Source organism: Dermochelys coriacea, chromosome 19, assembly GCF_009764565.3.
Source record: "Dermochelys coriacea isolate rDerCor1 chromosome 19, rDerCor1.pri.v4, whole genome shotgun sequence".
In the NCBI taxonomy this organism is placed as follows: Eukaryota; Metazoa; Chordata; order Testudines; family Dermochelyidae; genus Dermochelys; species Dermochelys coriacea.
In genome coordinates, this window is record NC_050086.2 from 15,789,633 (window position 1) to 15,814,423 (window position 24,791).

The window sequence follows — 24,791 nt, forward strand, 5'->3', positions numbered from 1 at the left end:
GGAGCTCAGCCGGCAGATTCGCTCACAGGAGTATCAAAGCAGCTGAGCAAGGCAGCCCTGGCCTGATCCAGGACAAGGCAGGAGCTGGCACTGAACACACAAAGAGCCTGATTCTCCATTCCCTGTTCCTTGTGTTGTCATTTGTGCCAGGGCAGGGTAGATGTGAAATGCTGCCATTTCTGATTCGCACCCATTCTGCCCTGCTCTAAATGACGATACTGGGTACAGGGCCATGGAGAATCCAGTCCAAAAGTTCTGATTCCTTTTTGGACAACATCAAGGGTACCTTTAAAAACCACACAAGGTGCAACAGGTGGCATTAAAAGGGGAACATTGTTTCCCAACCTAAGCAAAGGGGAATCCCAGATGTCCCTGCGGGAGGAACTGTTGCAATTGCAGGCTTCATTAACAGCAGATCATGTAAATGGCAAGCCAGGGAAACACTGCATTTCATTGAAATTTTTGGAATCTGCGTCATCGTTATAGGTTGTAACGACTGGTTGCCCTCATCCTTTCACTGCACCATGTACTGCCCTCCAGTCTTCTTGGCAACTTATATCCAGCTTCTCGTCCACTGTAACCCCTAGGTCCTTTTCTGCAGAACTGCTGCCGAGCCATTCGGTCCCTAGTCTGTAGCGGTGCATGGGATTCTTCCGTCCTAAGTGCAGGACTCTGGTCAGGTCTTCTCTATGCTCTGCTGTTTCCCAGCTGCCTCACCTGCCCCCTGAAAGGTGCTCTGAGTCACTCCAGGCCAGCCCAGGAAACAGCTGGCCTGGGACTGGACGAGCGCAAGGAGGCCCCCACTGCCAAGCTGACCCATGCACTCTGCAGCCTCAGGATTTGGATATGGGATCTTACTTTCAGTTCCGCCACTGGTTGACAGCCCCACCGCCATCTGTGGGACCATTACTGGGCTGTTGGGTGTGCTGGAGACACCAGTGTAGCTAGCTATCGAGCAATCACTGCCCCGATCTGTGCCTCAGTTTGCCTATCTGTACAATGGGGATAATAACATCCCCCCTCCCCCTGACGCAGGCCACACAATACTGAGAGGAGCGGCCATCGTGCACCTTGTGTCATCATTTACACCTGGGAGATGTGGGGTAAAGGTTTCTACCTCATGGCTCTCCGTGTACTCACCCCAGCAGTGGCATTTCACATCCATGTAAATGGCCACCCAAAGCACGTGGTGGGAGGTGGAGAACCAAGCCCTGTATGTTCATGCTGTGTGAACCTGCCACCCACCCTCTTGGCCAACTGGGGATTAAACTGGGCGCCTCCAGAGCTAAAACCAAGAGCTTCTCTAGCTTGAGCTAATGCTCTACGGGGCACTTGCAACACCCACACCAGTGGGTTATAATAAACACGGCCATATTGCTCGCTCTGATTGTTTATGACTTCAGCATGACTGTCTAGTCCAGAGTTATTTTTTATTTATTATCTTGACCCTTGGAATCTAGCAGTAACCGAACACCCTCCACAAAACGCTTAGGAGACTTCGGGTCTGTCTGCACTGCAATTAAAAACCCGCGGCTGGCCCATGCCAGCTGACTGGGGCTAAGGGGCTCAGCTAAGGGGCTGTTTAATCGCGGTGTAGCTGTTCGGGCTCGGGCTGGAGCCCAGCTCAAGGACCCTGCAAGGTGGGAGGGTCCCAGAGCTCAAGCCCGAACATCTACACTGCAATTAACCAGCCCCTTAGCCCAAGCCCTGCCAGTGGTGGGGGTCTAATTGCAGTGTGGACACACTGTTTATTGGTTCTCTCACTACCACTCTGGAGAAAGGAAAACTGATCATATTGTGGCCTGGAGAATGGAGTGCTGTTGCCAGGAAAAGGCCATTGCCACATGGCTGTGTGTTTGCGGTCCTTCCAGTGTAACCGTTTCCTAGCCTCTCAGCAACAAAATCTCCTTTTAAGTTCTAGAGCCAGAGATGTTGCTGTGCACACTGAGGCTGGTAGTCACCAGAAACAGACGGGCTGGCCAAGGCATCTGCAACGGGCAGCTGTGGAGGGTGCCCAGATGGGCCGGTGGCACGGAGGTCTGTCTGATGGAATTTCCCCTTGAGTATCCAGTAGAGTTGCAAACCCTCCAGGATTGTCCTGGAGTCTCCAGGAATTAAAGATTAATCTTCCATTAATGATTATGTTGCGTGATGAAACCTCCAGGAATACATCCAACCAAAATGGGCAACCCTGTTATCCAGGCTGGTGCACAATGGAATGAGGCAGAGATTTCCAATGCATGGCTGCTTAGAGCAGTGTCATTCATCAGCCACATGCCACTGCAGGAGGATGTGGGATCCTTCGAGCAGCATGGTCATAATGACCTCTGGCTGCCATCTGACTTTTCACCTCCATGGGGTGACACCCGCCCCGCCTCCAGCTCCTTTCTCTGGCCTTGTCGTTCCCCGCCTGCTCAATAAATAGCGCCGCTTGAGTGAGAGCTGGAAACGGGAGCTGTCGTGCTGGAAGAATTACTAATGGATTATTCTGAAGAGGCACCTTGACCTGGGGAAGGTGTCTGTGAAATCCGCTGAGTCCTCTCACTTAGTCTTAGCCAGAGCTGGGAACACAAATGCTCTGGATGGCTCCCGCGTTCGAAAGCCGGCTGGAACTTTACTGCTCTTCTCTCAGCTCCATGGGGCTGTAGGGCTCGTGAGAAATGCCACTGAGGAACAGGCAGGGATTCATCTAGCCCAGCAGCCTGTGGCCTGAGACAGGCCAGGCCAGATGCTTCAGAGGAAGGCTCTGCCCCTGCGAATGCACCTAACGGGGGCAATAGTACTTTGTAATAAACCAGTGGCCAGTTAGGACTTCAGGGAGGTGGCTCTGAGATGGCAGACCCCTGCCAGTTACCTCAAAGGGCAGTGCTGTTGCCCGGAAAAGGCCATTGCCACATGGCTGTGTGTTTGTGATTCCATCCAGCAGAGGGCAGTCATGGGCACACGTGAACTATCTGGACAGACTGAAAAGTTCACAAAACTTTGAAAAAATCAGGAGTGTTTTTGCAAAAACTATTTACCTCTCTATAATTTCAACTATCTGCCTGCAGACCTGATTCAGCCCAGGCAGCTCATTACAGCCACGATGGGGAGCTGGAGGCCAGCTTTGCTCCCTGAAGCATGAGGGCCCTGGCAGACAGACAAGCAAAGAAGAGAGTTTGCTGACTGAGTCTTTGTGACCACACTACCAACCAGAGGCAAGAGGTAAAGCAGAGCTGGCAGAGGTAAAGCAGAGCTGGCAGATCCACCAGGGTTCGAGGGGGGTGACTGCCGCCTCTGAGAAGACGGGGACAAGACGCACCTCCCAGCCCAGCTGAGCACCCATCATCTTGCCCCACAGATCCCACCTGCTAACACAGAGACTTACAAAACCTAAGCCAGAGAGGCTGGGATTTTCAAAAGAATGTAGGGGAGTCAGGCATCTAGACTGCCCAACTCTCTGACGCTCTTTGTCATATTCAGACACCTAGAAAATCCCAGGATCAGGCCAGGCTGCAGTTTTCATTCAGCTAAGAGTTACCTCGAAGCTTCTGGCCGTTGCCTCCTGGTTGGGAGCCTGTAAACTGACCTGGACACACAATGATATTTTTGAAGGCACAGCAGCTGATTGCATCATTGAAGTGGTATGAAGATTTCTCTATACACTGATCATTTTCTCTTGGGTGCATTCCAACATCTGATGATTGAGACTAGTCTAGGCGAGGTGTGCCACTGCTGTGGAGGAGACTGCTTGGGTGCCTTGGGGTGCCTTAAATCTGCTTTGTCAACATGCCTGCTATTTCAGGAGCTGGGAGTGGATGACAGGGGATGGATCACTTGCTAATTGTCCTGTTCTGTTCATTTCCTCTGAAGCACCTGGCAACGTCCGCTGTCAGAAGACAGGATACTGGGCTGGATGCACCGTTGGTCTGACCCAGTCTGGCCGTTCTCATGTTTACGTATAATGTGCTCGAGGTCTCGTTCCCCTGGACACAGATGGAACACACACCAGGAGGCAGTTTCCTTGCTCACAATATCCAAGCCTGCCTTTCCAGCCAGTTCTGTGCCCCAAGGAGCTCTGTCTCCCAGCTGCCTCTCGGGACCACACTCACGGCTGACTTTCTCACTGTTTGCCAGTTTCCTGTCCCTCAGACTACACGTATCTGCAGCCAATCAATCCCCTAGCTCCTGCATTTCACAATTAGTCCCAGGGAAACCCCACCACCCACACAGCTTCACTTCTGATCAGCTTCGCCATGTGGCCCATTGCCTTGTGCAGTGGCTTATGATTGCATCAGCTGCCACTACACAATGGGACATTTAATTGTTCCTTCAATGTAGCCTGAATGAAAAGTGCTTAGTAACCCATCAACTTTAACCAGCTCTGTAATTGTCTATAGCTCCAAGACCCACTGGGCAACAGCCATTCACACTTTCCAGCAGAACCCTGAAAACAAATCTGACCCCACTGCTGCTACACGAGACCACTGCCTATTGTACTGACCAGTATTGTCTCTTTGTGCTCCCCCATCAGCCTGTCTGTCTCCACCTGTTCTCTCCTCTCTCACACTTCAATGGGAAGCTCTTTGGGCAGTTTGTTTTGTGTTTGTACAGCGCCTAGCTCAGTGGGCTCCTGGACCATGAGCAGGGCTCTACGGCAATACAAATTCATACATAACAGTGCAGCTGGACTTTATCCATAGGGCAGCAGTGATCATTGCAGTTTGCCCCTTGCGGTTTAGCTGGTAACACTTGAATTTACGTTCAAATTTTCTGACTCTCTGACATCTAAAAATTAGATGGACCTAGCTACAGCGCTCAGAGCTGTGAAAAATGTCCTGGCCTGTGCAACATAGGTAGGTGACCTACCCCCCGCTGTCAATGCAGCTAGGTTGATGGAAGAATCTAGCTATCGCCTCGCGGGGACATTCATGTAAAAAGCCCTTCTGTCGCTGTAGGCAGCGCCTACACCATGACACTGTTGTGTAGACATATCCTGTGTAATCCCACTGATTTCAATGGCCTTACTCCAGATTTACACTAGGGTAACAGAAAGCGCAATCCAGACCCGTGTCTTACCCTGCTCCCCACACTCTTTGTGTGGTATTTGCCTGCTCAGACCAAGCTCCTTGGAGCAGGTTCTGTGGGCCAGATCAGTGTAGCTCCATTGATATCAGGGAGTGATTTACACTCGTGGGGGATCAGGCCCATTGACCACCATGTGGATAGGCAGCCCCTCGCAGAATGCAAACCATAACCTCTAGCCATAATGCCCAACCCTTTCCCAAGGACACGGGGGCTTTTCATGAAGTCAAGCAGCCGCTGAAAAGCTCCTTTGAGGTTGGCTGGAAGAGGCCTTCACTCCCCACCTGTGTCTACAAACTAGTTCAGCTCCCTTTTGCTTTTCCAGCTGGTATCTTGGTGCTCCAGAGACGCGCTCGGCGATGCCGGACCAAATCCTGGTTTGCTCCACTAGGATGAGCCAATTGAACTCAGTGGGGTTGGCAGCGAGAGGAGACGCCTGCAGATGCCATGCAGGGAAGGCACCAGTGCTAGCTGTCCCCCAGCTGGGAACAGGGACTGCTCCATTGAGACATGGTTATGCAGACCCCCCAGCACACAGCACTAGCAGCACGTTCCCCTGATACATACCAGGGGTCCTCTGGGTTCCTGTGCTGGGTTTTCCTTCAGCCAGTAGGAGCGAAGCGTATCCTATTTGTGCTTCCGAGCCCAGTGGGAACCTCAAGCTTTCACCCTATTAACACATCACTCTGCTATCACTCCTTCTGTCTGAGGGTCTGGGAGCCTCTCAGAAACACAGGGCCAGATCAGTGCTCAGAACTAATCACTCCCCACTGTACAGCACGCTTTCCCAGGGACAGGCTTTGGCCCATTAACTGGGCTCCAAGACAGGTCAGTTTTATTACCCTTATGCCATAGATGGGGAAACTGAGGCACAGAGCAGTGAGGTGACTTGCTCCAGAGCACAGATCAAGTCAATGACAGAGCCAGGGACAGAACTCAGGAATCCTCTCCCTCTCCCCCCATTAACCACTAGCGAGGCCATCCCAGAGTCAGGAAGAGAACCAGGAGCCCTGGCTCCCAGGTGACACCCCTCCTCCAGCTGCCTGTCCAATGCTGTCATATTTCTGCTGTATCTGCTAGCTCAGCTTTCTAGTTCTCCGACTTAGCCCACTGCTGCAACAACCAAGTGGATGATTTGCTCTGTCATTAACCTGTCAGCTCCAGCCCTCCCACTGTAGCCTAGCATGGCCATCGGCCCCCTTCCCTGCGCCCTGTTCCCAGAGATCCCAAGCCCAAGCCCCTGGAGCTCTCAGTGACAGCCCTGCCTGTGCAGGCCAGGGACAGGCACGTTCCCTGGTGCTGCTGCGCTCTGCACTGTCTGGCAGCAAGGGATCATTTGTTGAACACCAGAAGGGGCTACTTTTTAACCTTGGATTCCTTTCCCCCTCCTTTTGGCCAGTCACTGCGCTGCACGTGACCAGAGATGAAACGAGACATTCATCATAGCACGGCACACAGCACCCGCCGTCCCGGCTTCCCCACTCCAGGAAAGGACTCCTGCCCTTATGAGATGTGCTGACTCCACAGGCACGCAGTACAGACACCACAGTCATCAGCTACCCACACCCATGCCTAAAACCTGACATACGTAAGAACGTAAGAATGGCCATACTGGGTCAGACCAAAGGTCCATCTAGCCCAGTGTCCTTTCTTCCAACAGTGGCCAATGCCAGGTGCCCCAGAGAGAATGACAGAACAGGTAATCATCAAGTGATTCATTCCCTGTCTCCCATTCCCAGCTTCTGGCAAACAGAGGCTAGGGACACCATCCCTGCCCATCCTGGCTAATATCCATTGATGGACCTATCCTCCATGAATTATCTAGTTCTTTTTGAACCGTGTTATAGTGTTTGCCTTCACAACATCCTCTGGCAAGGAGTTCCACAGGTTGTCTGTGCATTGTGTGTGTCCAACAGGACGACAGGAGGGACCAAACACTGAAAAGCACAAGGCCCTGCCAGCTGGACTACAGATGTAAACTTCTTAGCTGCAGGTAGCAAGCTGTTGTAGTTAATCTGGTGCCACCGCTAGAGGGAGACATGCTGGGCCATCAAGTTTATTACCCTTGCAGGGTAGAACGGATTCTGCTCCAGAACCACAGAGCCGAACTGTCGTGGGCCGTGTATCAGGGCTCATAGCTTATGTGGGTTTTCAGATTCTAGAAGGCAAATGAAAGCCATGCACGGCAGTATGGCTCTTCCATCTTCCTCTTCTATCCGGTAGAGGGCAGTGCATGCACATGCCCTGAGCCAGGCGTGAGTCTGCGTTAACAAGGCATTTCTTTCTCTCAGTATTTCCTTTCTCCAGAGCCTCTCTCAGGGAGGACTTGCTTTGGGAACTTAGACAGTCCTTGCAATTGTTCTCCAGATGCCCAGCTTTCATTTAAAGGAAAAGTCTCTAGCTGTTCTGCTCACAAAGAAAACCTTGAAAATACAAAGTGCATGTACATGATGCAGCAGCGTCTGCCTGAGTCTGCAGAGAGCCTGAACCAATAGCTCAGAGAGATGTGAGATGCCCCATTGATTGCACCAGTGTTAACTAATTGCCCAAAGCATGTAAGAGGAGAGTGTGAGGGCCAGAATACAAAGAGCTACATCAGCCTTCCCCAAGCTGTGAGGCATGCCTCCTGGGAGGGAGGGTATGGAACGCTAGCCATCTTTATGACAACTGCTAATAATGGGCACATCTTCTGCAGGGGGCGTGGATGGTGCATACACCCCTGGCAGGGCTGCAGGAGGGGCACAGCTGCATTCAGCTTCTGAAGCGGGGGCTCAGCTTGCCGAAGCGCAGCCTTGCACAAACTCCTCTGCTCTGAAGCTGCTGCTAGCCGCTCCTGGCATCGTGCTGGAGTCCCGTAGCGCAGAGGGAACTGGCGGAGACATAAGTGGCAGGGCTGCCGGAAACAACCCCTAACCCCCTCAGATACAGTTCCCGACCTTCTCAAGGCAAGTTTCATCCACCTTAGCCCCACTGGCTCTCTCCTTCTCCAGCTCTATTCCCTGCACAACTCACCGTGAGCTGCAGGCTGGGCTGGGGATTGCCAATGATCCCTGTTACAGCAGATCAGATCTGAGGCTCAGGGCTGCACTTTTCAAAGGTGCGTAAGGCCCTGAACCCCATTGGATTTCAGTGGAAACTTGCTTTGAAAACCCCAGCCTGAGTTTCTTGCCCTGAAAAGCAATCTAACATCAGCCCCAGAAAAGAGACAACAAATGTGCTGGGAGAGCCGCAGCGTGCTGATGAGATCGGCCTCCCATATGGTCACAGCCGTGATATGACAGCTTCTTTTTCTTTCCATTCGCTTAACTGCCTTGCCAGAGCCAGTGCTTAGCACTTATCTCCGCTCGTCAATTGCACACTCCTCCAAAGAGCGCTCATATGGCGCAACAGGACGCGAGCACTCCGGTAGGATGGCGGAGGGCAGGATGCAGGCCGTTGGGGCGCCTACAACGTGGTTTCCTCATTAGCCCTGAAGCTGAAAGCTCTTTGTGTTTGTTTTCTTTCGACTGCCCCCAGGAGGGAGCAGAGCAAGGCATAGCCAGTCATTAGACACACAGAGCCGGGTGGAAGGCATGCTCCCAAGGGGTCCCACGGGGATATTACCTCGGAGCGTTGGATGCGGACATTCCTGCTCACAGGGGGTGGATGCTGCTGGGAGCTGGTTGAACTGCTGCCTGTGGGATCAAGTTAAAGGTGGCCTACGGAGGAAAACCAACGGGGGTTGCTTGTGACCTGCTTCTTTGTGACACACACAGAGTGTGTGTGTGTGTGTGTTTTAGTGGGGATGGGGGATGTTTTCTGCTTGTCATCTCCATTAGCAATTAGGTCTTGCCTACCCTGTTTTCCTGGAGGACTCTAAAAGACGCTAGAATTATAACATCATGATGGCCAAGGAGGTGAAACCTGATTGATTAAGAAAGGGAGGGGCTTTTAATGAGATTCAGTACCTCCACCCCAAGAGTTCACATATCAGGAGTCAAGCCCCCCAAATCAGGAGACTGGCTTTAACATCATGAGCTTTTTAAAAAACAATCCGTTTTGCATTCAGCTTCTGCGCGTTTAAGGTGCACACACATCACATTTTCCAGCTTTTCCAGGCCATCGGGAGGGCTGGAAACTTCCTTTTTTTCCTGTGGAAATCAGGTTCTCTTGATCCCAGCAGCTGGAGTTTTAAGAAACCTCCCACAATTGTGAGAATCAAGATAAAGTCACCAGCGTTGGCAACACTGCAGATTGATTCAGACTCTGGTTTTGTTGACCCCCACTAGCTCAAACATTTGCCACACAGCTGGGAGAAAAGCTCTTCTGTTACATAGAATCACAGAAGATTAGGGTTGGAAGAGACCTCAGGAGGGATCTAGTCCAACCCCCTGGTCAAAGCAGGACCAACCCCAACTAAATCATCCCAGCCAGGGCTTTGTCAAGCCGGGCCTTAAAAACCTCTAAGGAAGGAGATTCCACCACCTTCCTAGGTAACCCATTCCAGTGCTTCACCACCCTCCTAGTAAACTAGTGTTTCCTAATATCCAACCTAGACCTCCCCCGCTGCAACTTGAGACCATTGCTCCTTGTTCTGTCATCTGCCACTGAGCAGCCAAGCTCCATCTAGATTCAACCCTTCTCACCCCTTCACAGGAAGACTGACATTGCTCACAACCCCCATCTCTAGCGCCTCCAGTGAGTGCTCAAGCAACACCAGGCTGGGGATAATAGAGTTGATGGGAAGGGATCGCCTTGGTCATCTAGTCTGACGTCCTGCAGAACACAGGCCAGGAAACATGGCCCTAAATACCTGCACAAACCACCCGTCAGAAACAATTCCCCTTTCCAGCCTTCTACATGTGTGGCAAAGAAGCAGTCAGAGGCCCACATCCATTCTTTCTCCTTTGCAGGCACTGTTAGGAGTCCACTGCATATCGTTGTTCCCTTCTCAGACTGGCATTCTGGAGGTGGGGGGTGGGAGGGGTTTGTTAGCACAACAGAGACACTTTTTTCCAATGCGGAGCGGTAAAAGTGAACGCTCTTAGCAGCTGATGGCTTTTTGGAGGCCTATGTGGAGTACGTTTGGTGGGTCAGTTTGTGCATTGCGAGCAGGTGTCTGTGGGTATATCTACACAGCAAGCTGAGATACGACTTGAGCAGACATACCCATGCCAACCTGGCTAAAAATAGCAGAGCAGCTATAGCGAGGAGCATCCTGGAAGCCTGTGCCATCGCAGCTACACTGCTGGTTTTGGCGTGGCTATGTCGACCCGAGCTGCAATCACACCTCAGATTGCAGTGCAGACGTGCCCTGGATTTAAAACCAACCCCCGGGGGTGGAGCTCGTTGGCTGAGTCAGTCCTGGGGCCCGAATTCACCATCCGGATCAGCCACGGGGCACACAGTCAATGCGACAATATCCCGCTGTGGCTATTCTGTGGACTTTACATCGTAATAAGTCTTCTCAGGAACATAAGGCTTGCCAGACTGAATCAGCCCTGAAGGCCATCTCTGACAGTGGCCAGCAGCAGGTGCTTTAGAGGAAGGTGGGAGAGTGGGGCAGTGGCAGAGGTGGGATAACCTGCCCCCCACCCTCCGGCACATTAGGTCATATCTCACCCTCTGATAGGTAGAACATGGCTTACCCCTGAAAGCACAAAGTCTAATATCCCTGCCAGAATGTGATGTGATTAATTGTGATCTGGATATCCCTGATATCTATGTAAATCTGCAGTCCCTTTGGAGTCTTATTATCATCTTGGCCTCAGTGATTTCCTGTGGCAATGAGTTCCACAGCCTCATCCTGCGTCATGTGAAAAAGAATTTCCTTTGATCGCTTTTGAACTCCCCACACTCCAATTCCATTGGCTGTCCCCTTGTTCTTGTGTTAGGAGACAGACAGAACAGAAGGTCCCACTATCCCTTCTCTAGACTCATCAGTATTTTATAGGTTTGAATCATATCCCCACACATTCATCTCCTCTTTCCTGTAACAATCCCAATCCTTTCAACCTCGCTTCAGAGAAGAGTTTTGCCAGGCTCTTGATTCGTCTCATCTCCCCTCCTTGGCCCCCCACCAATTCAAAATCCTTTGAGAGATGGGGTGTTCAGGCCTGCAGTACTCAACGGAGCTGCACCATTGACTTATATAAAGGCATTAGAACAACTTGTCATCTTTTTGGACCACAGCTGCCCATGGAGCGGAGGTCTCCATTGAGCCGGCTGCACTGATGCGCTGAGATGATACTATGTATTGAAAACCCTGTAAGGTGCATGAGCATCATACAATGTTATAAAAAGCTGCCTTCCCATCCTGACTGGGTACCCGAAAACTGTGGGCAAGCTGCAACTTAAAACACCCTCTGCAGACAGTTAAAAGGCCAGAATCTCGGTGGTTATCTTCCAGGATGTAAATTCAGGATTGGCTTGTTCCCACCTGCAAGAGTTGATGCTGCTGTAGCAGTCATGGGCACCGCAGGGGATTCGCCTGCTCTGGTCACTTGGGGTGCCAATCAGGCATTGCCAAGTGACAAAGATACTCTGAACTCAGATCTTCAGAGGTAAGGAGCTACTGGTGAAAATGACAGAGCGCCCTCCATGGCCACCAGAGTCTGCAGGGGTCAAAGGCTTCTAGCAACTCTTGGAAACAAGCCGCAGGATGGAGGCTGAAGGGAAGGAGCCAATTTCCCTTCCTGCCTGGGCTGTCACCCAATTTATCCAACCCGGATGCCAGGAATGTGGGGCCTGGGGCTGCTGATGGATTCCTCCTAACGACCCCATCAATAACCCCCGCACCCCATCTGCTCCCTGTCAGCCACAATCCGCCGGCATCCCCTCACTCACCGTTTGGGCTCAGCTGCTTTGGTTCATTTTTCACATCTCTAATTCAACCCACTTAATACGCGGCATGACAGTCGTTACGGGTTTCATATGCATGTATTAAGTGCGAGTTACTGTCAGCCGGGGAGATTGATGGCCTCTGTAGGTAGACGCTGTGCTGGTGGGTCAATAAATCTTGACATGGGCAGAACGCAAAAGGATAATTCAGTAGGAAGTGGTTAAATGTGAAGCCTGGCAGCGCCAGGCCTGTCCCTGTGCCAGAGATGCTGGGGGCTTAGGAATAGAGGCAAGATGGTAGCACTCACCCACAGCCCTGGGTAAGGGGCAGCACACGGGCTCTGTCCTTCCAGAGCTCTGGGATGTTACCATGTGCTCCTTGGGACCATGCCCACACCTCCTCCTGCTCCCGCTGAGACAGTCTGCACCCCAAGTCACACAGAGGAAGCAGCCTCTGTACCCCTATTTACAAAGACTGCTATTGTCCCTGGCCCTTGCATTGGGCAGGCCAGGTGGGCCTAAGGCTCCCCCTGCTCTTGGCTCACAGTCTGGCCCCATTGGGCCTTGATGCTTGGGAAATGACCTGCCCAGCAGGGCTCTGGATAGGTCTCGTTGGGGCTGGTCATTTGTTCTCTTGGGGCCAGTATGGTTTTGCGCCAGGTCAGCTCCCCCATATGAATGACCTGGCTGTGTCTTTGCGGGTCTTTGTGTTACCAGCTCTGTGGAAGTCTAGTCGCCTGTGCCAGGCCTTGTTTGGTGCCTAGAGCTCAGAGGAGGTGGAGCTGCTATGTGCCTCCCCTTCCTTTGCCAAGGACAGGACTCCACCCCCGAGCTGGGTGACCCCCACATGCCACACAGGGTGCTGTGAGGGTGATTGGCTGTGAAGCATGGGGAGATCCAGGGCGAATGGACAGCTGTGTACTGGGATGGAACACAGGATGGGGGATCCCTCTTCGGGCCCAATCCTGCAAACTGTGCCTGCAGCCAGGATATGGGAGTCAAGCAGTGGGGAGCCCCCAGCAGAGATGTTCTGCAGACGCTGCTAGAGGTACAGTCATGTAGCCCTGGCCCCACTCCTCGCCTGCACAGTGGGGCACACAGAGTCCCCCCACACCTGGTCACAGCTCTGAAGTGTGAACACCTTCGCTCCTCACCCTAACATCTGAGTGTCTCCATGACACGAATCTCTCTGGAGACTCCAAATTTTTTCCCTCCCGCTTTGTCCACATCAGAGCCACCCAGGTTCGCAGGATGAGGCCCTGCTGCAGCTGTGGAGGAGGAGGCAGAAGCTGGGGTCCTTCTAGATGAAGGCATCTATCAAAGGTACCATTAGTGTTAATGATTATTATTTAATAGAGTAGTAAAGATTCCATCTGGCATTTCCCCCTAAATCATCCCCAGAATACCTGCCAAAAGCCAATGCAGGTAATTGCTGTTTGTCTCTATATCCCCCTGGCTTTCCTGCTCTTTGCTAGCCGTTCAGAATTGTTGTGGAACATTGCAGCTCCATATTCCCCTCCAGAGGCAGCTGTATTTCAGTGCTGGGGGGTATGACCTCTAACCAGTATTGCTGTGTGGCTGTTAACCAGCTACTGCATTCCACTCCAGAAGTGGCTGCATTTCAGTTCTAGGTGAGTGACCCCTGTACAGCATTACTGCACACTGTAAAACAGCTGCCTTGTTCTACTCCGGAGGAAGCTGCATTTCAGCACTGGGGATATGACTTCTAACCAGCATTGCTGTCTGGCTGTTAACCAGCTGCTGCATTTCACTCCAGAGGGGGCCGCATTTCAGTGCTGGGGAGTATGACCTCTAACCAACAATGCTGTGTGGCTGTTTAGCAGCTGTTCCATTCCACTCCAGAGGGGGCTGAATTTCAGTGCTGGAGGATCTGACCTCTAACCAGCATTGCTGGGTGGCTGTTAACCAGTGTCTGTGTTTCACTCCAGCAGTGGCTGTATTTCACTGGCAGAAGCGGTGGTTGGTCTGTAAAGTTTGTGAAAGTAAAAAAGGGATAAAGGGGATTTGAATGCAGACATCTTAGTTTTCTTAGGAATAGAGTAAGAGTCAGGCTCACTCTAACTCTAATAACGCAAGACTTTAAGGCAGGGCCTGGGCAAGTGGGAAGCGAGTGGAAAAACTGTAAGAGCTGCTGTTTTAACCTTGTGTTGAATAAGAATGGAAGCAGACTGTTGCAGGAACTGCTGAGAAAAGTGAGATATCAGGAAGGAATATGTATAAACAAGACGCAGCTGTTGATCATTATTGTATACAACAAAAGGTATAAATGTTTGCCCTACTTGTTTATCTGGCAGAGACCTGCCTAGGAAGGGGGAATCCCTGTCCGTGTGCACTCTCCCCCTTGCAATTGCTTGAGAATAAATTGTCTCTGACTTGTTGCAAACAACCTGAGAGTGAAGACTGCGTTTTTCTTCCACAAGTTCATTGGGATAAGAGGCATTATATAGTCCTTAGTGCTGCTTAGAGCATTTGTGGTTTGACCACCTTCCATAGAGATCAGCACAATCTCATTCTCTAGAACCGTGAACCGCACAGGTCTGAAAGGCAGGATGCCTTGCCCATGGGCAGGAAGAGGAGCAGGGAGCGATCATTCCACTCTGCTCGGGTTATTTCCCTCCAGGTGTCAGGAAGTTATTGCATCACTTATGGAAAACCTGCGCCGTAAAATCCCCGTCTCCCCCGGACCCAGGCTCCCCATGAACATGCCCTCAGCCAAAGGGACCCTGCAGCCCTAACCACAGATATGTTCTTAAACACCAGTTCCCTGGCCTGTGCTAGCAATAATACAATGGGCTACGAACAGGGAAAGGGGGTTTTCAGTCTACCTGACCCTTCACCAATCATGGAGTTTGGATTGTGGCCTGGGACAGTAACAAGCTCTACAGGGCCCTCATCCCAGCAGGGACTGAGCATCACCCCCAAGCCACATCAGGAGGTAGGGGCATTTTCTCCCCATTTTAGACCAGGGCACCCGAGGCCCAGAGATTAAGGCCCAGATCTGGAAAGGTATTTAGGCATTGCCCTTCACCTTTCAATGGGCATTAGGTGCTTTTTTATATCCCACTAGGAGCCTGGGAGATTCACTGGTTGCCTAAGGGCTTGTCTACATGGCATGGAGATGTGCTCTATGCGGATGATTTCTAAAGTGCACTAACATGTTGCGCATTCATTGGTCTGGTGTGCACTGCAGGCTCTCTAGTGCGCTTTAAAGCACACCAGCATGGTCTACTCAGACCAATGAATGCACAACATGTTAGAGTGCTTTAGAACTCACGCCCCTGTAGTGTAGACAAGCCCTAAACACCTTTGAAAGTCTGGCTCTTGGGAGCCTAAAGGTCACTTTCATTGAGACTCTGGGGAGTCTGCACTAGAGCAGCTAGAGCAGCACAGCTACGGCTGTGGCTGTGCCTCTGTAGCACTGTCACGTGGCCCTTCCTACCGTGATGGGAGGGGTTTGCCCATTGCCGTGGTAAATCCACCTCCACAAGAGGCGGTAGCTAGGTCGAGAGAAGAACTCTTCCATTACCCTCATGCTACAGTGGGGCTTAGGCTGACTTAACTGCATCCCTGGGGGACGGGTGTGTGTGAACTTTTCACATTCCTGAGCAACAGAGCTGGGTTGATCCAACTTTCTGGAGTAGACCAGCCTCAAAGCACAGGGCCTTCGTCACCAGAGTCCATTCTGCAGGACACTGCCTACGGGAGATCTCCCGCTCCAGCAGCAACCGCCCAGACAGCAGCCACTCCTAAAAGGACCAGCGGTGTCCCAGCAACCCCCGAGCCAGACCTTGTCTCTCTGACCGCTAGCAACGCCAGCATCCCGCCAGAGATCCCACCCCAGCACCCAGCCAATGGGAATCCTGAGCCACAAGATAGACGGCAGGCCGACCATGCAGGCTTTGAGCCTGCACCAGACGAGGTCGAGGACCATGAGGGCCAGCAGCCGGTGGTGAGGGCTGCCACTCCGTGGCAGACTGCCTGGACCGAGGAGCTGCAAACGACAGCTTCCTTTGATGACTTTGACCTCCTCGTAGACAGGCTCACCCAAGAACTGCCTGCTGAAACCGCTCCCAGGAGAAGTTCAAACCAGGAAAACGCCCCTCCTGCCCACAGAACGCCTGCTCCAAACCTCAACACCACCACCAGGGGAGCCAGAAGTAGAGATGCCAGCCGCCGCTACGATCCAGCAGCGGCTTCAAGGATCCAAAAGCTGTACCGGGCAAACTGCTCCAACGCCATGAGGGGGATCCTAGATGGGCCCTCACCCTACTGCACGATCTCATCTGAGCATCTCTACAGCTCCTTCAAGGATGTATTCAACCACATAGCCCAGAATGACGCGCAGCGCCCAGACTGTCTCCACTCCCTGCCCCGTGTTGACGAAACAGGTGTCCTGGAAACTGGCTTCACACCCAAGGAAGAGATGGCCAGACTCTCAAAAACAAGAAACATAGCTCCTGGGAAAGACGGCATCCCCTACAGCCTCCTGAAAAAGCGAGATCCCGGCTGCCTGGTCCTCGCCACGCTCTTCAACCAGTGCAAGCGATTCTGCCGGACTCCCAGCTCCTGGAAGAAGGCCATGATGGTACTGGTGTACAAGAAGGGGGAGCGGGATGACCCCACCAACTGGAGGCCCATCTCCATCTGCTCCACGATGTACAAGCTCTATGCCAGCTGCCTGGCGTTGAGGATCACGGAGTGGTCAGTGAGCGGGGGAGCCATCAGCTCCACCCAGAAGGGCTTCATGTCCTGTGAGGGCTGCTATGAACACAACTTTGTCATCCAAACCACCATCGAAACAGCCAGAAGGGCGCGGAGGCAGTGCACAGTAGCATGGCTCGACCTGGCTAATGCCTTTGGGTTCATGCCCCACCACCACATCTTTGCCACGTTCCAGGAGTTTGGGATGCCAGAGAACTTCCTCCGTGTGATCCGAGAGGTGTACGAGGGATGCAGCACAACCATTCACTCGGTCGAAGGGGAGACCGCCGAGATCCCGATCCGGAGCGGAGTTAAGTAGGGCTGTCCCCTCAGCCCCATCATCTTTAACCTCGCCGTGGAGCCGTTGCTGCGAGCGATCTTCAACGACACAGATGGCTTCGACCTCCACGGCGAGAGGGTGAGCATCCTGGCTTATGCGGATGACCTGGTCCTGACCGCAGATGACCCAGAGAACCTCCAACGTATGCTAGATGCCACCAGTCGAGCTGCCGATTGGATGGGGCTCTGCTTCAATGCAAAGAAGTGCGCATCTCTCCACATCGACGGCAGCAAAAGGGACTCAGTGCAGACGACAGGGCTCCAGATCCAGGGCGAGCCCATCATCCCCCTGGCAGAGGGGCAGGCATACCAGCACCTCGGCACGCCAACGGGTTTCCGTGTCTGACAGACACCCGAGGACACCATCCAGGAGATCTACAGGATGCCGCCAAGATCGACGCCTCCCTGCTAGCACCATGGCAGAAGATAAATGCCCTGAACACCTTCCTGATCCCCTGCATTTCTTTCGTCCTAAGGGGAGCCGCCGTGGCGAAGGTACCTCTCAACAAGGCAGACAAGATTGTCCGGCAGCTGGTGAAGAAGTGGCTGTTCCTTCCCCAGAGAGCCAGCAACGAGCTGGTCTATATCGCCCACAGACATGGCGGTGCCAATGTCCCCCGCATGGGTGACCTGTGTGACATCGCGGTGATCACCCACGCCTTCCACCTGCTGATGTGTCCCGACGCCATGGTAAGGAACATCGCAGCAAACGCCCTCCATGACGCAACAAAGAAGCAGATCGGCAGAGCCCCCTCCAACCAAGACACCGCCAGATTCCTGAGCGGTTCTCAGGATGGCGAATTTGGACGGGACGGTGGCGACATCGCTTCACTGTGGTCCCGTGCTTGCAATGCCACGCATCACCTGGAGAAGCGCATCGGCTGCCGCTGGGAGTGGTGCGAGGAGCGCCAGGAGCTGGGAGTCCTGGTGCCGCAGATCAGGTCTGACGACAACACCATCGTCACCCTGAGCACCAGGGGCATGCTGGAGAGGACCCTGAAGGTAGCCATCCACTCGTTGTACATGGAAACCCTGAAGCGTAAACCAGACCAGGGTAAAGTCTTCGAACTTATCAGCAAGTGGGACGCCAGCAACCACTTCCTCGCCGGGGGCAGCTTCACCCGTTTCGCCGACTGGCGGTTCATCCACCGTGCCTGGCTCAACTGCGTCCCGCTCAACGGAGCCGTCTGCCATGGGAACCGAGACAAGCATTGCAGGAAGTGCGGCTACTCCAACGAGACCCTGCCCCACGTCCTGTGCAACTGCAAGCCCCACTCCAGAGCCTGGCACCTGCGCCACAACGTCATCCAGAACCGCCTGGTGAAAGCCATCACACCGTGCCTGGGGGAGGTCGCCGTGAATTCCACTATCCCCGGGACAGACAGCCAGTTGCGACCCGACGTGGTAGTCACCGACAAGGACCAGAAAAAGATCGTCCTCGTCAACGTCACGGTCTCCTTTGAGAACAGGACCCCAGCCTTCCGCGAATCCCTGGAAAAATACGCCCCCCTGGCTGACACCCTGAGAGTGAAGGGCTACAAGATGCAGATGGATGCCCTGATTGTCGGAGCCCTGGGCGCTTGGGACCCCTGCAACGAGCGTGTGCTGCGGACCTGCGGGATCGGTCAACGGTACGCACGGCTCATGATGTGCCTCATGGTCTTGGACACAATCCGATGGTCCAGGGACATCTACATCGAACATATCACCAGCCACCGACAGTACCAGGAGGTGTATGCCAGTACAACATCGTACATCAACCATGGGAAAGGGACTGAAAGACTTTTTTTTTTTTCCATTGGACCATATGAACTGGAACCATAAACTCACTGAACATTAAAACCCACCAAATGAGGGTAGATCCATCTTCATCATCGTACCCACTCATTATACTCCACACCTGAACACAGCCATTATATGGACAACATACCCCCATATCTCAATGTCTGTACTTTGACCTGTTAAACTTTTACCCCCAATCGGAGAGATTGCAGATTATGTATTCCTTACGCCACCCGCTCCTAAACTGAACTTCGCACCCCTTGATAATCTGTACCTTATTCCCGGATAACCAGAAACTTCTATGCCTAAACTCTGTACCGTTTTCTTTTTATTTCAACATTATCTTAGCTGCAGACCAGGTCTGAGACTTCCAAAAATGGGATGGAGACATTTTAGGCCTTGTCTACACCTAAAACTTAAGTCAACCTAGTTACATCTCTCAGGACTGGGGAAAATGTCCTGCCCTGTGCAACGCAGACAGGTCGACCTAACCCCCCAGGGTAGACACTGGTAGGTTGATGGAAGAACTCTTTCCCCGTTGACCTAGCTACCTCCTCCCAGACAGGTGGATTGCCTCCAGTGCACCAGAAAAATCTTTTCCACTAATACAGGAAGCATCCCATATTTTTTCTTTTCCACTAATACAGGAAGAGCTATGCTGCTCTTCAGTCCAGATCCTACAGGTATTTAATGCCTAATTCCCAGGAGGTGGGTGGGAGCCCCTGCAATGCTGAATGGGGCAATTCTCCTCTACAACCCTGGGCCAAAGAGCAACTTGCCCAAGGATACACACCCAGTCTGTGGCAGCGCTGGGATTTGAACCCAAATTTCCTGACATCTCAGCTATTGCTCAGTCCATTAGACAAACCATTTATAGCTAGACAGAACCCTTAGCTTCAGCTGAGCTCCCGCATAATCCAGGCCCTAGTATTCCACCCAGAGATTCCTGCATCAGGCCTGTGATGTCTAAGATATTGTGTCTCTTTTAATTTGCTTTCTAGTTGTCAGTTTCACTCCCTGGGTCATGTGCCCAAGAACCGGGGTTCTCAAACTGGGAGTTGGGACCCCTCAGGTGGACACATGGTTATTACATGCAGGGGCTGTGAGCTGTCAGCCTCCACCCCAAACCCCGCTTTGCATCCAGCATTTATAATGGTATTAAATATATAAAAAAGTATTTTTAATTTATAAGTGGGGTCGCACTCAGAGGCTAGCCATGTGAAAGGGGTCACCAGTACAAAAGTTTGAGAATCACTGCACTAGAATAAGGCTGCAGTGTGGGGATGACAGACACTGGAAATGGATGTCTGTATACAAAGAAAAACCAATTGCATTGGCATATTAAATATCGATATTAATGGAAACTGGTCTAATAAAACTTGAGAGTGTTTTTAGTTACTGTGTGCTAGCAAAATAAAAATTGGCTATTAAATGTGATGCCACCTTCCCCATTAATAAGAGCATAAATTTAATAAGGTGTGTTAAGCAGAATGCCATGTAACCACCAACAGGTTATTAAAAGCACCAATTAACAGCTGCAGTGGATGGGAGCTCGTTAAAGACTTCTCCAGCCTCCATAAAAATTGTTTTTATTAATCAATTATTTCTTTTCTTTACCCTGGCGCATAAAGCTGACACAATAACAGCAGCACGTACCAAGGCTTTACAAAGATCCAGTAACCACTTACACCCTGCACTTCACCAAGGGTCTGTTTGACCCTTTGGCTGGTAGCCGATTGCCAGCAAATGGATCAGGATTTTATTATGAATCCCTTTGTTATTCCTGGCCATTCAGAATGCAGACCGCCTTTTAGTTCTGTTTGTACACAGCTCAGCACCTGGGGATCCTGGTCCTGGTCCTGACTGTGGCTCCCAGATGCTCTGGTAGTACAAATAATGAATAGTAATGTTAATCATAACATTCAGAATCGTACAGATCATCAGTACAAACCTACTGGAGTGCAGGAGCCCGAGTCTGCGTTCAGCTGTGATTCTCTAATGGGTGGAATTCACTGCACTATAGAGACAACACAGTGCCAAGGCCCCATAAATCTTATGCTGGCTCTCTGCTAGGGACGGTCTGGTTTTTGGCTTCTGTGTCCAGTGGCCAGGTTTTCAACTGGAAAGTCTGGTCGAAAAGGGGACCTGGCAACCCTAAATGGCATCCCCGACCCGAACCAAAAATCTGGTTAACGTGGGGCGGGAGGAGGCATCAGGTCATTAAACCGAGATAGGGTGACCAGACAGCAAGTGTGAAAAATTAGGACAAGGGGTGGGGAGTAATGGGTGCTTATATAAGAAAAAGCCCCAAAAATCAGGACTGTCCCTATAAAATCGGGACATCTAGTCACCCTAACCCGAGACAGCCCCTGCCTTCAGCGAGTGATGGGGGGAGGGAAGGGAAGAGAGGAGCAGCAATGGGGGCAGGGACTTGGGGGAAAGGGGGAGCAGGGCGGGGCCTAGGGGGAAGGGGCGAGGAAGGGGGAAGGGCCTCAGGAGTCCAGTACCAGCAATTAGAAAGGTGACAAACCTATGTCTCTGCACAGAGACGAATTTCACCTGTCTAAGCTTTGTGACTTCTCACTGATATCACATGACCTGGCCTCTTTGTTTCTTGATTGGAAGGCACTGAGCTTGCCAAACTACATGCTCCCGAAACAAATTTCTTCTGTAATGGCACGAGCCAGATTCTGCAGCTTGATTGCATGAATCTCAGCATCAGGCCCCCAGATTTGCTTCAGATGAGGCTTCCTGCAAGCAAAACACGGATCGCCCAAGTTCTCAGGAGACACGGACACAGTGGGCTGTGAGCAGGCCAGCATCCAGACCTGGTTTCTCATTCAGCACTCTGTTTAGTAGCAGGTTTCTTGGCTGCTCAGCCACCTCTATTCACAGCCGTCCCACTCCCGTGAGGTAGGGAATCCTTCTTCTGATTTATATTATGGTAGCACCTAAGAGCCCCAGTCACAGACGAGGACCCCACTGTGCTAGGTGTGGTACAAACATAGAACAAAAATACAGTCCCTGCCCCACCAGCTCACAATCTGAGGATAAGGCAAAAAGCAGCAGGTGGATACAGACAGACAGGGGAGCACAAAGAAAGAATGAGACACTAGAGATTTTCCTCTTCCTTTTATAGAGGTGGGGCTAAAACTGTGCGTCTCCAACTAGCTGTGTATTTGGTTCAGGTGCAGGTCTGAAAAACCAGACAAAATTATTTCAGGTCAGCTTAAAACAAAAACATTTTAAAATGTTCAGCGAACAGAACATCAAAAAAGGTTTCACTTCATGGCAACCAAAACGTTTCAGTCGGCACAAAACTGAGACGTTCATTTCCATTCCAAAGCTCTTAAAAACATCATTAACTACCTTTCTAAATAAAATGGAGGGAAATTCCAAACCAACCATCTTCCCAGAACGAAAAGGTGAAACGCTCCGTTTTGGAAGTGCTCAAACGAACCGTTTCGACCTTGCTGGGTGTTTTTTCTCTTTTTTCCCCAACTGGGACAATTTGCCAAAATCGAGCTGAATTTGCAAATTGTTTCCATCAACTTGAATCTTCATTTTCTGACCAAAAAGTAAAAGGGGGGTGGGGGGGAAGAGTGTTGTACTTGAAAAATGTCACCCAGCTCTAAATGAAACAGAGAGGTGAAGGGACTTCCCCAGAACAACACCATACATAAGTGGCAGAGCCACACTAAGCTGTGCTGGGCCACTGGTCAGCCTGGACTACATGTCCCCTCTCTAGGCTGTCCACATAAGACGATAAGAAGCTTCTATAGCTACCAGCTAGAGGGCATCATAAAATGAAGAGTCCCTGGATCAGCAGGTCTGGGGGAGCGCTAGCTCTGCAGGGTGGTCCTGTCAATCACAGAGCCTCCAGCCTGTTTCCTTGTCAGAGCTTTTATTGCAGGTGGTAAAATGCAAACGACATCGACAGTGACTGGTGTCCTAACTTCTCCAAGGAGGCTGCAATTGCAGGGATGTGACTTCAGTACAGCTCCTCCTTTCCCAAAACCTGGTGACTCAGGTGCTGGGCACCAGCAGGGACTCTCAGAAATCTGGTCTCAGAAAGGGAATAAGGAGCCTTCTATTAAGTGTCTGAACATGCAAGTTTCAGAGTAGCAGCCATGTTAGTCTGTATTCGCAAAAAGAAAAGGAGGACTTGTGGCACCTTAGAGACTAACAAATTTATTTGAGCATAAGCTTTTGTGAGCTACAGCTCACTTCATCCGATGTGAGCTATAGCTCACGAAAGCTTATGCTCAAATAAATTTGTTAGTCGCTAAGGTGCCACAAGTACTCCTTTTCTTTTTTGCGAATACAAACTAACACGGCTGCTACTCTGAAACCTGAATTTATAGAAGTTGGTTTTGTAGAAACCTTTTTTATACAGTCAAATGTGCGTGTCCCCACACAAATGCTCTAAGTGCATGTAGTCGGCGGAGTGCGTCCACAGTACCGAGGCAACCATCGACCTCCCGCAGTCTCCGCCGCCCATTTGAATTCTGTGTAGAAATCCCAGTGCCTGATGGGGCTAAAACATTGTCGCGGGTGGATCTGGGTACATATCGTCAGCCCCCCGCCCCCTCGATGAAAGCAAGGGCAGACCATCGTTTCGCTCCTTTTTTCCTGTGTTACCCGTGCAGACGCTATACCATGACAAGCATGGAGCCCGCTCAGCTCACTGTCACCATACGTCTCCTGGGTGCTGGCAGACACTGCATTGCTACACAGCAACCGCTCATTGCCTTTTGGCAGCAGACAGTGCAGTATGACTGGTAGCCGTCATCGACGTAGTCCAGCGTGCTCTTTTAACCGACCTCAATGAGGTCAGGGGCGCCTGGGCAAACATGGCAGTGACTCAGCCAGGTCACAGAGTAGCAGCCATGTCATTTCCCTTTTAAGTTTCATCTCATGGCGATTCAGTTCTACCAACAGTCCTACTGCACCGTCTTTTAATGAGCAGCCAGGAGAAGACGATGGCCAGTAGTCATACTGCACCGTCTTCTGCCGAGCACCCAGGAGATGACGATGGCTAGCGGTCGTACTGCACAGTCTGCTGCCAGCAAGATGTATAAAGATAGATGAAGTGGATCAAAAGAAGAAATAGACCAGATTTGTTTTGTATTCATTTTCTCCTCCCTCCCTCCGTGAAATCAATGGCCTGCTAAACCCAGTTTTGAGTTCTATCCTTGAGGGGGCCATTCTGTTTCTCGCAAAGCCACCCCCTTTGTTGATTTTAATTCCCTGTAAGCCAACCCTGTAAGCCATGTTGTCGATTGCCCCTCCCTCAGTCAGAGCAATGGCAAATTTCAGAGTAGCAGCCGTGTTAGTCTGTATTCGCAAAAAGAAAAGGAGTACTTGTGGCACCTTAGAGACTAACACATTTATTTGAGCATAAGCTTTCGTGAGCTACAGCTCACTTCATCGGATGCATCCGATGAAGTGAGCTGTAGCTCACGAAAGCTTATGCTCTAATAAATTTGTTAGCAATGGCAAACAATCGCTTCGCGCCCTTTTCCCTGGATTGCCCAAGCAGGAGCAGACGCCATAGCGCAGAAAGCATGGAGCCCGTTCAGCTCACGGCAGCAGTTATGACCATTGTAAACACCTCGCACATTATCGTGCAGTTTATGCAGAACCAGCACCTGAAAAACCAGGCGAGGAAGCGACGGCAGCACGGTGATAAGGACATGAACACAGATTTCTCTAAAACTGTGTTCCCCTGCAATTTGGAGATCATGTTGTTAATGGGGCAGGCTCATGCCGTGGAATGTCGATTCTGGGCCCAGGAAACAAGCACAGAGTGGTGGGGCCACATAGCGTTGCAGGTCTGGGATGATTCCCGGTGGCTCCAAAACTTTTGCATGCGTAAGGACACTTTCATGGAACTTTGTGACTTGCTTTCCCCTGCTCTGAAGCGCAAGAATACCAAGATGAGAGCAGCCCTCACAGTTCACAAGCGAGTGGCAATAGCCCTGGAAGCTTGCAACACCAGACAGCTACCAGTCAGTCGGGAATCAATTTGGAGTGGGCAAATCTACTGTGGGGGTTGCTGTGAT

General features: G+C 51.5%; 1 protein-coding gene across 1 annotated transcript in view; it reads right to left on the bottom strand.

Moving 5' to 3' along the window:
• NKAIN1 (sodium/potassium transporting ATPase interacting 1) overlaps positions 1-24,791 on the bottom strand; it is a 226,527-nt gene that overhangs the window by 150,560 nt on the left and 51,176 nt on the right. The window lies entirely within an intron of this gene.